The following is a 16,609-nucleotide window of genomic DNA, read 5'->3' as shown; positions in this document are numbered from 1 at the left end:
AGCTGCTTCCAGTAGTAATTATAGGTTGTCAGCAGCAGCTGTGTTGTGTGTAGGTAACTCTTCAGGGTTTGAGGATACCTCTATCTATATTCATCAATGTCGTTATATATCAATCACAGTTTATTTATGATTTTCTATTCTCATCCAGAAACCAGCTATCAACAAGGAGGGATTGAATTATGCTGATGTTGTTTTCACGAACAAAACACCAGCTAAAGATGTGAAACCAGTTTATCATGAGGCAGTTGAGTATGCTGGTATACAGACTGGTGTTCGAGGACCAACTTCACCACCTGTTTCTGATAGCAGTGATGATGATGACACACCACCACCTGCAGCACCAGCACCTAAACCAAAGACAAAGCCAATGAAAACTAAGAAGAATTAAATTGAAGAATCTAGATGGATCGCACGATCTACCCAAATATCTTTCAAATCATGATCTAACCCATTATCTCTTAAATCATAATATACTCCAATCTCTTTCAAATCATGACCTACCCCCAATCTCTTTCAAATGTTAAACTTTTTGATTGAACATTCTGTACATTACTGAATAGATCCAATAATGACATCAAAAACATGAAACACAATGAAAATCTTTTAGCTCCTTGACTGTCTTCAATCATAAGACAGACAGACTTGATTTAATTTTAGTAAATCTTTCTACCCAGCCATGTCATCTCCATTAATTGATGTGGTATTATAGTTAATCATACTCCCTCAAATCAACAGAGGATTGTTTTTCATTTTCTGTGTAAAACAATTGTCAGTTGAATATCCCCACGTAGATAATTAGGATCTTGATTGTGTAATGTAGAGAACAAGCTATGCTGTTCTAAGTTTATATGTTTTTGTTGCTAGATAACTTACATTTATTATCCGTAACTGACTTTTTATTGTTTTAAGAGTCTTTCATAGTTTAACTATTATCTCTGTCTTATTATATAGGCCTCCGAGCAAAGAAGTACACCGGGGGGGGGGGGCTTCATACTAAATCAGAGGCAAATGTCCACGTGTAACACAATAACAGGCATTTATTGTTTAGTATTTGTTGACATCAAGTCACAACGTGAACATATTGGTATAGTATAGTATGGTATTTATTGACATCAAGTCACTACATACATATATTAGTATAGTACACTGAAGAAACACTTGTGTTGGATCTCAACACAAGTACTTGTGTTAAAACTAAACTACACAAGTTATGTGTTGTTTTGCATTGCATTAACACAAACTTGTGTCGATTTAGAAAATCTTGTGTGTTTTTTCATATCATTAACACAAGTAATGTGTACCTTCCACGATTTGTTTTCTTTTTTTTAAAAAAAACTCCATACAAAGTCTGAATTCGGGAGTCGTCAAGTTTTAAGAAAAGTAATAAAGGGCTTAATTCACATCTCGAAAATCACATGCTGTTCTTCACTGGAAGGGAGTGAGTACCAATTAATCAGACAATTGCCAGACAGACTTGAATGTTAATTGCTGTTAAGTTGTCTGTATAGTTAAAATGTCTGTCTTTTTTTATTGACCCAATAAACTGATAGATCAAATGAATATATAGTGTACATGTGATTTTCAGCACCCTGGTGTTTTCGAAAATTGATTCAATGTGCAATGAACAAAAAAATGAGTAAAACTCTTAATAATGTAATTGGTTGATGTAGGCCTAATCGAAATTGGACAGTATTGGTTAACTGAAAAGTAACCAATCAAATTTAATTGATCATCCACGTGTATCTCATAATCGACTTATTGATATAATGGTTCTCCAAGTTATCTATACTTTTTGTCTGCGATATCACTTCGGTGGAAGCGGACGTAAAATACAACTAACTAAGAAGAAGTATCTGTACTTTAGTCATTGCGACAAATTCTTTCTTTGATATTATATCAGCGACATTCAGTTAGATGTTGTGAAGTTAGCATCAACAGAGTGCTTTAGCCGTGATATTTTTTAAAAAAATTATAATGGTCACATAGAATACCAGACCGCAGGTTTGTAAATTTTTACAAAAAATAAAACCGTGTATTTAATTTAGCATGTATATATTGCTTCTATGTATATTATAATTCGTTGCGTTTAAAACAGTCAGATTTAGAACCACTGCCACTGACTGCACCGGAAGTCTATTTATATAATGGCGCCACAATGAAATTTTTTTTGATGTGTTCTAAAAGTGTTCCGCTAATTCAGCAATCTAATGAATCTGTCTTAATTTTTCTGAAATCGTGCTTAATTATTATTAGCTAATCGGCGCTACACCGTTGTTCAAATACTTATAATTGCAAGAAACCCCCGACTAGGACCAGCAGGTAAGAATCTGTTTTGATTTTATAGTAATATACCCGGTTGCAATTATTGGCCGCCATCTTTGATTTTTATAGACGTTCGGGCAAAAGGAGAAATGTATATCCAGACATGGACTATAGCTAGATACTAACTTTTGTGTTAGTTGTTTAGTTGAAATGTAATCTTATTTCTGTAAAAGAAAAAAACAACAACAAACAAATCAGCCTTTTTTTTATATCAATGTCATCAATGTGTAGGCCTAATATTAGACTTTCAATGATTCAGAAGTTTCTCTACAGTTTCGTTATTTTTTTCCAGTCATTGATGTTAGCATGTACTACACAAAGAAAAACAGGTAACAGAATTTCATTTCCTTTTAATATATTTTTTTAATAATGGCCAATAATTGTTATTGTATGTAACATGAAAAGTATTTATCTCTGTAGAGAGAGGGCGAGTAAATGGGGTTTAAAGTTCACTAAATTCATTTGACACAAACTATGCCATTCATTTCCTTGTATTAAATTGGTCGAATCAAGTAGGTCCATGCCATATATATGTCCTAGAATCAAGTAGGACAGATAGTCTTCTTCCGTTTCCGCCCTTTTCCTGAACACTGTCTCATTCTATTGCCGTCTGTGTATGTTGTGTTATATTAATACTGCATAAACCTAGAGTTGTTGTTAGTGTTTGTCGGATAGATCCTTTATACTTACTGGCGCTAGGTAATTTCGAGGCTAATATTGTTCAATTTTATTTGAATGATTTGCTTGCGCGTACCGTAGGAGTGTATTAGAAACAGTGTTCGCGCACGTTCGATAACAGCTGAAGAACATGAAAACACTTTCATGAGTCTCGAACATGAGAGAACGGTATCCATAGTAACAAGATGAATTAAATTTATACAATCTGTTGCGATAACTTGTTTGGTATTGACTTCGCTATTACTGTGTGAACCATCGTAAATTTTAAACGGATTTCTTCGATTATGAACAAACTACTTAACTTTGGTTATTATAAACTTACCTGTGTGTTTGTAATGAACCCCCGTTCGATAAAATGGTGTGTCCTCACTGTGCCCACTTTTGATTAATCCAATTAAGGTCTAATTAGGATTAGTGGATTAAGCGGATTAGGATTAGGTGTTATAGGTAATTAGATGGAAAAAAACCCCAAATATTTTATGTAATTTTTTTTTTATTTTTCGATGTTTTATATATATTTAATAAAAATATAACATACATGGATATATCATACATCACATTAGCACTTTATAATTTAATGAAAATATAACAATTTTCGATGTTTTATATATAAAATATTTAATAAAAATATAACATACATGGATATATCATACATCACATTAGCACTTTATAATTTAATGAAAATATAACAATTTTCGATGTTTTATATATAAAATATGTAATAAAAATATAACATACATGGATATATCATACATCACATTAGCAGTTTATAATTTAATGAAAATATAACAATTTTCGATGTTTTATATATAAAATATGTAATAAAAGTATAACATACATGGGTATATCATACATCACACAAAAACAAGATAAACAATGAAAATTTACAATGTAGTTAAACGGGCTACGCCATCGGCATACTCGAATACAGTCTTTATACCGTTCTGAAGATCTGTTTTCAGAGTTTGGAGTCGGGTTTCTAGTTGCCTGTACTTTCTTCTCTTAGGCCGTAATTTTCCGTTGGCACCTAACTGGAGAATGGTAACTTCGGAGTAAGCTTGTTCATTCTTTAAAAAAGCCACCAACTTGAAAATATTTGGGTGAGGGGTGGCAATAATGGATGTTATCTTGGAATGCCATCCTTCAACATGGTTCGTTGTGCGTGAACCTTCAGTGTGGAAATGGTTCCACATCATTCTGTCATGCTGCCCCTCCACCCAGAACTCAGTTACGTAATCTGCAAATTGCAACACTCTGGCATCTTGGAGTGGTGCATCATCAAGGGCATGCAGCCATACATCTTCAACCTGCTGTATTGGAATTAATGGTAATGCTGCTGCTTGCTTGACGATTTTATTGATTTCTGGCACCCGAGAAAAATCTGCTTGTAGTCCATATTTCTGCGCATTGCGCCAAATACACTGACCAAAGTGAAAAAAACAACCTTTTAGTTCTGACCTCGGCAACACAGTTCTCACAGCATTTTGCATACTAACTTCGAAATCTGTAAACACATGGCCTGGGTTAAGATTAACATTGACAAGTGCCAATGTTTTGTCTCTAACACATCTGAGGAACTCAACATATGTTGCCTCCTTCTTATCGGGTAATAGTGCATACACCAAAGGGAACATTTTATTGTGTACAAAAGCATGTATAGTGTAGATCTGGGTGAATAAGGTAGGACTCATGCTAAATGTTTCATCACAGTATATAGTGTCTGCATTGGCGAGATGGTAAAGATTTTCTTGTGTGGAAAACACTAGAAACCTGCTGTCGGCTGCTGCGTGGAGAAGGAAGTCGTCTCCGGATGTGGTCTTGGTTATAAGAATCTGGAAGCTGGATATCGTTGCGGGTCTGAGGAAGTGCTGGGAGGATCTTTGCTCGGGCTCTATACAGGGAAGCACAGCAACTATAGAATGTTGGAATCTCTCTGATCATCTCACCTGAGTCACGGTCAGATCGAAGGGCTGTAAACAAACAAAAAGAAAATATTTATTATACATATTATTATATCATTAATACTCGACCAGACACTCGATTGGTTTGTTACGGAAGAACATATTCAGTATGCTTTAACGTTGAATCATTTAAATCAACGGCACACAACATTAGAGATAAATACATACCTGATACTTCTTCTTGATAGATGGCACAGACTGGTTTGGTTTCCTCTTGCACCTTGGTTTTCATGGCAACGAGAAATTTGTCGACTGCCACCTTGTGTGGGTTAGCAACATGGTTGTGGTTTCTGGAATATTTGGTAATAAAGCCTTGGTGGGTGTTCAGGGTTGCTGGACAACATTTTATACAACATCTCCAGTATACTCGTTCTGCCTTCCTATTCTTCACTCGGAATTTGTATTCTTCATGGACTAAGTTTTCTCCACCTTGAGCATTGGGGATGTACTGGATGTTTACTTGAACGTTTGCCATGATGAAATATGACAGACTGACTTCTGTGTGTCCTTATAAAGACCGTGTAATGTGTAGGCTTACTGAACATAATTCATATTATATTCAAGTGTCATTTTTTTTAATAAAATTCATCACTTTAACGATTACAGTGAGTTCATCTCACCAATTATAAGACTGAATATTTAGTCACTTTCAATATTTGTTTTTTTCCATCTAATTACCTATAACACCTAATCCTAATCCGCTTAATACACTAATCCTAATTAGACCTTAATTGGATTAATCAAAAGTGGGCACAGTGAGATGTAACCGATAAAATCCATTGCACAACTAATTATCACCATAAGGAGAACAAGTTCTCTCTTGAAAAATTAGAAAATTTACTTGTAAGTTCGACAGAGTCGATGTCAACAATGTCTTCGTGACGTATTGGTCGAAATACCTGTTGCGGGGGTTGGTTAACATTGAAAGATAGTTTGACAGCGCGATCATTTTGATCGTATATGAGTTTGGGCGACGAAAAATATCAATTGAAGGCAATTACATAGGAGATTTATATGGAAACCATTGATCGCCAGTCTATCAAATTTTCTTTACAATTAAAATATCACTGATTGCACGGATACTCGTAAAAATAAAGTCATGTATAAACTATAAATATCCTATCTTCTTTATGTTATAAATAATTTAACAAGGATCATGAAGCTTACCTCCGAATTCTCTGAGTGTATTTTTAATTTTGTACGCATTCTTTCGATCGAATAATAACCGCTTCAGTAACATATATAATGGTATATAATGCTACTAAGCCCCTATGACCCCGTAAGAAGCGGAACATTCATTCTCGATTCGACAGTTTTGACCGAAGTGTGATAAAGCCCGTAAAACGAATGTATAGTTGTGTTTGTGCGGCATGCGTGTTCAAAAGTAAATAATCCCATCCGAGTCGCTAATCAAAATATTTCAAAAAGTAAAGCTATAAAATTTGCAGAGATTTTACTAGAATGTAAAAGACGGTAACTAAATACAGGAATGCGGGTAGTTATGTGTGCGAACGCTCAAACTCAATGCCAATTGTCGTAGGTATCCAGACCACTCGGACCAAAGACTACTCGGACTAAGACCAGTCGGACCAAAACAAGACCAGTCGGACCAATTAAATTATATTATAAGGCTAGACAATATGCTATTTATTTATTATTAAATCACAATACAAAGAAGCAAATAATTCTTATACGGAATTCTTATATTTAGAGTTGTTTAGTTCAATTTTGTGTACGGAAAATAAATCAACGATTAGTTTTAAAATTAATTAATAATGGTGCCAAAAAAAATATCAATATATTTACTCTTGCAATGAGACTCGGTATGTCCAGACTTTTGACAGTTTCTACATATACATGTATACTGTTCTTGTCTGATAGCCTAATTTTACTTTTTCCACATTCGCGGTATCCCCAGTGGTTTCATTCCGTTCTACCCCACTAACCCCTGGGTTACTATATACATGTATGTGGGGGGGGGGGAGACACGTTTTCAAGTTATCCGCCTTTGATGCGTTAATATAAACAGCACATAATAATACGAAGACCGGACGTTTATATGCCCCTTTTTAAACGTGACTACAAGTGTGGTTCTCGATATTTTGCGATTTGGAATCAATTTATCAATTTATTCAAACAGCACGTTATTATTAGTTCGAGTAGTCATATTAAAGCACACACAATTAGCAATTTATTCAAATAACACTTTATTATTGGTTCGAGTAGTCATATTAAAATAAACACAATTATCAATTTTTTAAAATAACACTTTATTATTGGTTCGAGTAATCATATTAAAACAAACGCAATTATCAATTTATTAAAACAACACTTTATTATTGGTCCGAGTCGTCTTTCTGTTGGGTCCGAATAGTCTTTTTGTGTGGTCCGAGTAGTCTATTTGTTTGGGCTGAGTGATCTATCAGTTGGTCCGACTGGTCTTGAACCGAGTGGTCTTTGGTCCGAGTGGTCATGGATTCTTGTCGTAATTGTACTTGAATTTCCTATGCTGTCACCCCTAATACGAAATGATATCTTCCGCAGAGTGACGTAACCATCTTCCATATTGGTATTTTTCTCTGGGAAAAGTTTGTGATATTTCAATTTTTCAAGAGAGAACTTGTTTTCATCGTTGTGATAATTAGTTGTGCAATGGATTTTATCGAACGAGAGTTCATTAAAACACACAGGTAAGTTTATAATAACCAAAGTTAAGTAGTTTGTTCATAATCGAAGAAATCCGTTTAAAATTTACCAAGACTGAGACAGTAAGCATAATTTTGATAAATTATGACTCCATTTTACTCCTTTTCAATTCTTTGGATGACGTTTACATCACCTTTTGATACGCCCACATGGAAATGTGGTCGCATATTGTCATCGCCCTCGTCCGTAGGTTTGTCCGTCGTCTACAGACCTGATTGTTTTGAAATTGATATGTTGTTTATTTTAATGAGATGAATCCTATTTAATTTCAATAATTTCCGTTTCTTCTGGAGTTATGGCCCTTGTTTCACTTTGTGAAATTCATTTGCATCTTTTAAATTAGTGAAACGAAGACGTCTATTAAATTTCTGCGATTTCCGTGAATTATGTCTAGAGTTGTGGCCCTTGTTTCACTTTTTCGAAACTTGTGAACGTGCGAACAACAAAATATTAGCGAGCCAGCGTCTTACCCACTTAGCCACCATGACGACTAGGCAGGGAATCCATGCTGAAAAATCCAAATGAGCTTTCTCGGTCAACACTGGGAGCAAACCCGCAACCTCCCGGGTACCAAGCCAGTGCCTTACACACTAAGCCACATGGCTCTCTTCTAATTACTGTGACAGTCCAGTCACATGACAAACAAGGGTTATTAAAACAGATTTTCACGGCTTGGGTAAGATCTTCGGGATTCAAATGGTTTTAGATATTACACAGTTTGTATATGGTAAGGTATCTTAAACAGTTTATTACATGTCACATATTCATATTTTTCAGTTTCAATATTAGATGCCATAGCAAATCAAAGATCATATAATAGAATAAGTCAAAAAACCTAAATATGGAAAAAGAAAGAGCTGAAGAAATGGTGATTTGAGCACCTATGCTTTCTCATAGGTGTTTTTGGAGGGTGAGTGTTCAATTCTAATAGAAAAGATTGTTGTTATGGTATTTTAGAATCTCACCATAATGTGTTTGGCACAATATAGCCCGGTTGGAGCTGATGTGACATAAACCTCCATTTCATTTTATTGTTTGGAAATTTAAAATTCAGTTTAGTATAGTAAATTTGTACACGTACATGTATGTGCACAAACAGAATCTTACTTATGTCCAGATACATGTAGATATGACTGTCTCATCTATGTTGGACCACGGTGGCCAAGTGGGTTAGACACTGGCTCGCATATTTTAAGGTCGCAGGTTTTCAGTAAGACAATGCAGTACAGAGGACTGGGCTAATGAAGTTTGGCATATGCCATACAGTGTGCTACGAGAGAAATTTTGCCTGGTACCGTGACCTTAAGGCCTTCTCTTGTATCAAATTCTAACTGCCAGGGGATCTTTTACATGCACGCCAATGTGTACACGGGACCACGTTTTTTTGTTCAATCTGAATGACTAGACAGCTGTCCTTGTCAGGCCCTCCGTCCTGCATCACTAACAAGAGGAAACCACGCCGGAAAATCTGGGTGAACTTTCTCGGCCAATGCAGGGATCGAACAACCGACCTCCAGGCTAGCGAGCCAGCGTCTTACCCACTTAGCCACCATGACGACTAGACAGAGAATCCATGCTGAAAAATCCAAATGAGCTTTCTCGGTCAACACTGGGAGCGAACCCGCAACCTCCCGGGTAGCAAGCCAGTGCCTTACACACTAAGCCACATGGCTCTCTTCTAATTACTGTGACAGTCCAGTCACATGACAAACAAGGGTTATTAAAACAGATTTTCACAGCTTGGGTAAGATATTCGGGATTCAAATGGTTTTAGATATCACACAGTTTGTATATGGTAAGGTATCTTAAACAGTTCATTACATGTCACATATTCCAATTTTTCAGTTTCCATATTAGATGCCATAGCAAATCAAAGATCATATAATAAAATAAGTCAAAAAACCCAAATATGGGAAAAGAAAGAGCTGAAGAAATGGTGATTTGAGCACCTATGATTTCTCATAGGTGTTTTTTGAGGGTGAGTGTTCAATTCTAATAGAAAAGATTGTTGTTGTGGTATTTTGGAATCTCACCATAATGTGTTTGGCACAATATAGCCCGGTTGGAGCTGATGTGACATAAACCTCGATTTCATTTTAATATTTTGAAAATTAAAATTCAGTTTAGTATAGTAAAACTGTGAACGTACATGTATGTGCACAGACAGAATCTTACTTATGTCCAGATACATGTAGATATGACTATCTCATCTGTGGGGACCCACGGTGACCAAGTGGGTTAGACACTGGTTCGCATATATTAAGGTCGCGGGTTTGCAGTAAGACAATGCAGAACAGAGGGCCTTACAAGGACAGCTGTCTAGTCGTTCAGATTGAACAAAAAAACGTGGTCCCGTGTACACATTCGCGTGCACGTAAAAGAGCCCCTGGCCGTTAGAATTTGATACAAGAGTAGGCCTTAGGGTCACGGTACCCGGCAAAATTTCTCTCATAGCACACTGTATGACATATGCCCAACCTCATTAGCCCAGTCGGAGCTGAACAGTAGGACGCCGAACCCCATTTCATTTTTTTCATTTTGTCTCATCTGTGACAAAGCAAACCAACACATTACCATACAATGTAATTAAATTAAAACTTTCATCTTTTAACTGTCGAGTCGATTTAAGTCAACTAATACATAGTATGTTTTTTTTCTCAGTTAACTACATCAGAAAGATCAAGACAGTTGGAAATGGATATTCATATTATGGAAACTTTTTCTCACAGAGCTTGATAATCAGGTAAAATGTAAGTAACATACATATTTGTATTTTTAATCATCAACTAGTTCTATACACTTACTTGGTAATCTAGTTATTCTTCTTGGGGCAATGCCTAGGACTCTCCTATTCAAGTCGTGGCATTCTTGATTTTTGACAATCACATCCATTGATTTTCTTCAAGTTGTGATAGACCCTATGTGTATTTTTACAGTAAATAGCAGTATAAAAATGATGGACAATATTTTACTTTTAAAATAGATTTTAATAGGTAATATCCAATTTGTTGTCGATGGAAATAAAATATAATAATCTGCCTGGGTCTGTTACTGGACAAGACACAATAAGTGTTACCCAAAGATGAAACAAAATAGACACTCAGTCTTGATGTGGCAAAATAAATTGTTTATTTAAACATTGTGAACCATAAATAGTAAGAAAGTATTCTTATTGCCTACTTTTTATTTTTTAGGCTGGAAGATTATTTGATGTATGATAACAACAAGAGATCCCAAGCACCAATATATTTTATAATTCTGGAAAAGAATGTATTTGACCCAATTTTTGAATATTTATTTTTTGTTTTTACTGTTAAATATTCTTCCCAAACACAATTAGATTTTAATTCTCTACAGAAATTTATGTATAATATAGAATGTAAAGTGACATATTAATCACTTAGAATTTGGTCGGAAATTATAAAGTATTTAATAGGCATAATCTAGAAACCAAATGTAGATCAAATATACATGTACCCAGAATTACAAAAAACCTTGACCTACATTAAGGTGACTTTCCCTTGCTTATGAAATGAAATAGGGTTTAAGATCCTATTTTTTTGTGTTATTATGGTGATTCTGCCCTACAACCTACTCTTATATCAAATATTTCAACTGTCAAGGGTTGTTTAAAGGGAACCCAGGAGGGCCGAATGGTTAACAAAAGCACATTGGATCAGAAGGTCTGTCATTGAGTCAGATAATTCAATTGTCAAGGGTTCTTTAAAGTAAACGCAGTGGGGGTAGTTTCAATTCCGGGCTTATACCCAATTATCCCTTGCCATGTCCTACACTACTAACGTGTGGGAACTATGTCGGAAAATCCAGTTGAAATTTCTCGGCCAATGCCTTATACTCACTGAACCACAGTGACTCCTCCTTGCTTTTGACTAGTGATTATTTATATATATTTTGTACATATTATTTAATGTTTGCGATTTTCTCTGATATTTTTTTATTTTTCAATCCTGTAATCTTGATGCTTTGCTCCTTTTATGTACAAAATATTCATTTTTTTTTTGTTTTTTTTTAATGAGGAAAAGGTTCTACATCATTTTATTACTCCTGCAAAATAGTTCATTTTTCCTTTGTTAGTTTTCTGTGTATGCTAGTTATTTCCAGATGCCTCACAAATCACTTGTAATATGACTTTGTAGCACTTTTCAGTTTCTGAAAGTATTTCAATTTAGTGCATAATTAATCTAATTAGGTCTTGGTTTGGATGTTATTAAATTTAGATATATTTGAATTATATATTTTTGGGGTATGGGGTAGGGATCTTTCTTTTCTCAGTTCTTGTTTTCGGGTAAAGAAAAAATTAAATAGCTATTTTGTATTTTGTGATGTGGTGTGTGTGTGTGTGGGGGGGGGGGGGGGGGGCAAAGTATAACAAAAACTTTTTTAGTATTAGAATTATATCTCTGTTTTTTCTGTTAACATTTCAAATGATGTCTATTTAGTTTTGATTTGGTGGTGTTAATTTACTTTTTCCTATCATTTTATGAATAAATGATAATTTAACAAATAAAATTGTTACCTCATTTATCAAACTTTACAGGTTAAACAGAGCAAAAGGGGTGGGGGCTGCATGGGAAAGATTGCTAAATTGAGGGAAAATAAAACACAAGTTTTTGTTGGTGGTTATACACAAGTTTTTATGAAACCACACAAGTTTCAGAAATTTCAACACAAGTTTCAGAAATTTCAACACAAGTTTCAGAAATTTCAACACAAGTTTCAGAAATTTCAACACAAGTTTCAACACAAGTATTGTGTAGAATTTCACACAAGTTTCAACACAAGTTTGTGTTGTTTGGTAAATTTTAACACAAGTCTTGTGTTGTTTCAACATTTAACACAAGTCTTGTGTTGTTTCAACACAAGTTTGTGTTGTTAAATAGAGACACCTAACTTGTGTTGAAAACAACACAAGTTTGTGTTGTTTCAACACAAGTTTTTTTTCAGTGTATGGTTTAGTATAGTGTACATTTAATGTGGACGTATATTGTTGTCACCGGCATCTATCTACCCCTTGTTCGTAGTCAAATATCTACAATACTTGTCTGGCCCGGGGTTTTGTCAGATACTTAACGATTTTTACATTGATGCTTCATGTGCACCAACTGGGCTAATGAAGGTGGGTATACCATATGATATGAGGGAAATTTTGTCAGGAAAGTCAAGTGGGAGTCAGGAAGAACCTTTATTTTTAGACATGAAATTTTGTAAATGTGATACATGGCATGGCTCATGGTAGAAGTCTTATGTATGTGATACAGCTCCTGGCTAGTGGTAGAAACTTTGTAAAGTGATACAGGGCATAGCTCACGGTAGAAATCTTGTAAGATTTGAGTATAAGGATGAACCCTATTTATTTATCTTAAATTTGACTTTCAAAGCTTTTAAATATATGGAACTTTTTGAAGAATTGTACAGTATTAGATTTTGAAAATTTGACTTCTAAAGCTTTCGAATATGATATTTTAGAGCATGTGAATATATGCTGGATTGATTCCCTGTAGAATTGTGAGGGATTTACTTAGACCTTTAAGAATTTGATTAGCGGGATTTGTTGACATTGAATTAAGGTCTACAATAAACGACTTTGCTGTTGGTTATTTAGAACTGGAGTGAGCGACTTTGCTGCTCGTAAGCAAATTAGGGAGTCGGACATGCCCTTGTCTATGTTTTGTTTTATAAATAATTTGTAATAATTGTTTGTACTTAGCAGTATTATTAATATTATTGTTATGATAAATAAAGTTAAATATATTTTATTTATGTTTGATATATGAGCTAATGTTGTTTATTCTCAACTGAATTTTTATGAACCAATCTGTATGGCATAAGCTAATGTTGTTTATTCTGAACTGAATTTTCATTTACCAAGTTGTATGATATGAGCTAATGTTGTTTATTCTAATTGAGTTTCCATATACCAATCTGTATAATATGCTTAACATTGCATTAAGTATGACATGTATAATTAACATAATATTTTATTTTTAAGTATGACAGAGGATATAGTTAACTATTTTAAGTGACCGTCACTAATTTAGAATTGACTTTCTCATTCTTTCTGTTGTTTGTTTTAATCAGAGATTTTCAACAAGCCAACCACAAAATATTTATAGAAATTAAATTAATAAATAGTTATATTTTTATATTCATTTGTGTACCATACAATACCTGGTTTAGCTTGGTTCCTTGTGCATATGTATATTGATTTATAACAGAAGAGATTTGATTTATTATGTTGCTCCACTTTGTTTTATTGTCTTTATATGAAATAGTTAGCCCAGTCGATACAGACAAGTAGGACGTTAAAATCATTTTATTTTAATTTATTTATATGAAACACTGTTAGAGATTGTATTCAACAACTGACTGGTTAGAGATCGTATTCAACAACTGAGTGGTTAGGATCAGTATTCATCTGTGATTTGGTGGTGTTTTTATACTTATTTTATTATCAGATCTAGCACAGATCGATTGAATACAGTATAAATTTACTGTTTTATATGTAAAAATAACAAGATTAAGGTAAAAAAAAAAAAAGAAAGTACCAGTCACACCCATAGAAAATGAAGGTTAACATTATAGAATGAATATATATTTTTAGATTTCTTGTTTATGCATTACCTTTATGTTATTGTTAATCTTGTATCCGTTTTTAAATATATAAATTGATAAATAGTTATTTGATTTGATTTGTATTAATCATTTATAATACTCATTACAATTATTTTACATTCCTGTTTTTTTTTTTAATTTGTAAGTTTATGATATTCTGTGTTCTAAAAATATTATTTTAAGCTGTTTTTGTAGTTTTTTCCATTTATTAAGGTTGATTAAACATGGCATCTACAACTCATCTGAGTGTTGCAGCTAATAACGCAAAGGGACACGGGTAATCCCTATAATTATATGGGCACCCCATGCATAGAATTTAAAACGCCACAGGACTTGAAGCATGTAAAATAGTTAAATTTCCAACTACTGATTTAACATTCCATGGATAAATAAAATATTTGCATAATAAGATATTAGAATTTGTTTTGTTTCTTTTCCTCCACTTAAACGTATGTTATACTGCTGACTATACAAAAATTCAGGCAACCGAATTCTGGGTAACTGAAGTAGCACGTACAGGTATTGGGATTTAAACATATTTTAAAGCCACAACACTAACTTTATATTGCTCACTTATTTTTTGTATTCTGATATTTTTGTAGGTTTTTATAGATATCATTGGTTCCGCTTGATATGTTTGCAGTTAATACTGAATAATTTTGATAGCTTGTATTTAGACTGTTTTAGCACTAAAACTGAATTTTACAGTTGGAACTAGTACTGCTGATATGAATTTAATCATTCCTTTTGTAAGCTATTGTAACTTATATCAATTATATTTACTGATGAATAAAACTTTCACCTTAGTTATACAATGCATGACCACGTAAAGAAATTGGAAAATTATCTTATTTATATATAATAATAATAAAAATGTACCGTATATTTTTGGAGACACAATTTAAATATTTTTTATGTCCTTGGGTCCAGGCTATGTTACCAGGGACTCATTTTATCTATTGATATTCAGCTTACTAAATCAAATATATCATATTTAATCATTTGTCATAATTTTTGATACTTTTGTGTTTTATTATATTTTTGATATTTTAGCTTATAACTGTACATTATTATTATATGATTCATAATAAATTGTTACTATTTTATTATAAAATAATCGTTAATTATATATTTTTGCTATTTTATTACAAAATAATTGTTCATTATATATTTTTGCTAATGAATGTAATATTCATAAAAAAAATGTTGACAGGTTCTTGTTGGACATATATTTTAACTGTCCTTAAAGATTCATTTAAAAACAAATTATTTTGTAAATATCTGTTACATTCATTTGAAACAGGAGGAACAGCTTGTTCCATTATCCATACTTGTTATGATAAAATTAAAATTTAGGCCACCTCTAAAACAATTCGGTCATGATCAACAAATTAATGTATCATTAACTGGGCCGGTATTACAGACCAATTTATAATTAAGATTGTTTATTACAGAGATTTGTAATTAAGATTACGCAGTTGTTTTTGTCCCCCGCCTTTCGACGAAAGCAGGGGACTATTAAAATGGGTTTGTCCGTCTGTCTGTCTGTCTGTCTGTCTGTCACACTTTTTGGGACACAATAACTCTCTTTTTAATTGAGCTAGAATGTTCAAACTTGGTGTAGGTGTTTATTAGGTCAATACCTTGATGGAGTTCGAAGATGAGCATTTTCCGCTTAGGGTAAGTGGAGATAAACAATTTGATTGATTGATGCTTTGAGACACGATAACTTTAGTTCTAATTAAGTGAGAGTGATGAAACTTAGTGTATAGTTTCATTACATCAATACCGTGACTAAGTTCGATAATGAACATTTTCTGCTGAGGGTAAGCAGAGCGATAAGCAATTTCATTTGGCGAGACTTTGAAACACAATAACTCTCCTTCTAATTGAGGTAGAACGTTCAAACTTGGTGTAGGCATTCATTAGGCGAATCCCGTGATGGAGTTCGATGATAAAGATTGTCTGCTTACGGTAGGCAGAGATAAGCAATCTGATTGGTTGATGTTTTAGGGGCACGATAACTTTGGTTATATGGAGTGAGAGCGATGAAACTCTGAATATAGATCATTATATCATTACCTTGACTAAGTTCGATTGTACCAATTTTCTGCCTGGGCTAAGGAGCGATAAGCAATTTGGAATGAACATAACAACTCTGCTTTTGATTGAGGTAGAATGTTTATTAAATGAATGTCTTGACTGATTTCAATGATTAACATTTCAAGTTAAAGCTAAGCAGATCTAATCAATTTCATTGGTCGATGCTTTGTGACAAGATAATCTTGATTCTATCTGATAGATAGTGA

General features: G+C 33.7%; 1 long non-coding RNA gene across 1 annotated transcript; it reads left to right on the top strand.

Annotated features, from left to right (window-relative positions):
* The first annotated feature begins 8,463 nt into the window (after window positions 1–8,463).
* On the top strand, window positions 8,464–10,400 carry LOC126829997 (uncharacterized). Its single transcript, XR_007683647.2, has 3 exons — window positions 8,464–8,577; window positions 9,513–9,645; window positions 10,329–10,400. It is a non-coding gene; the product is annotated as an uncharacterized LOC126829997 (long non-coding RNA).
* The last annotated feature ends 6,209 nt before the right edge of the window (window positions 10,401–16,609 follow it).

Source organism: Patella vulgata, chromosome 8 (genome assembly GCF_932274485.2).
Source record: "Patella vulgata chromosome 8, xgPatVulg1.2, whole genome shotgun sequence".
NCBI classification, from domain to species: Eukaryota; Metazoa; Mollusca; class Gastropoda; family Patellidae; genus Patella; species Patella vulgata.
Note: the sequence above shows the minus strand (reverse complement) of the source record. Positions and strands in the feature narration are given on the sequence as shown.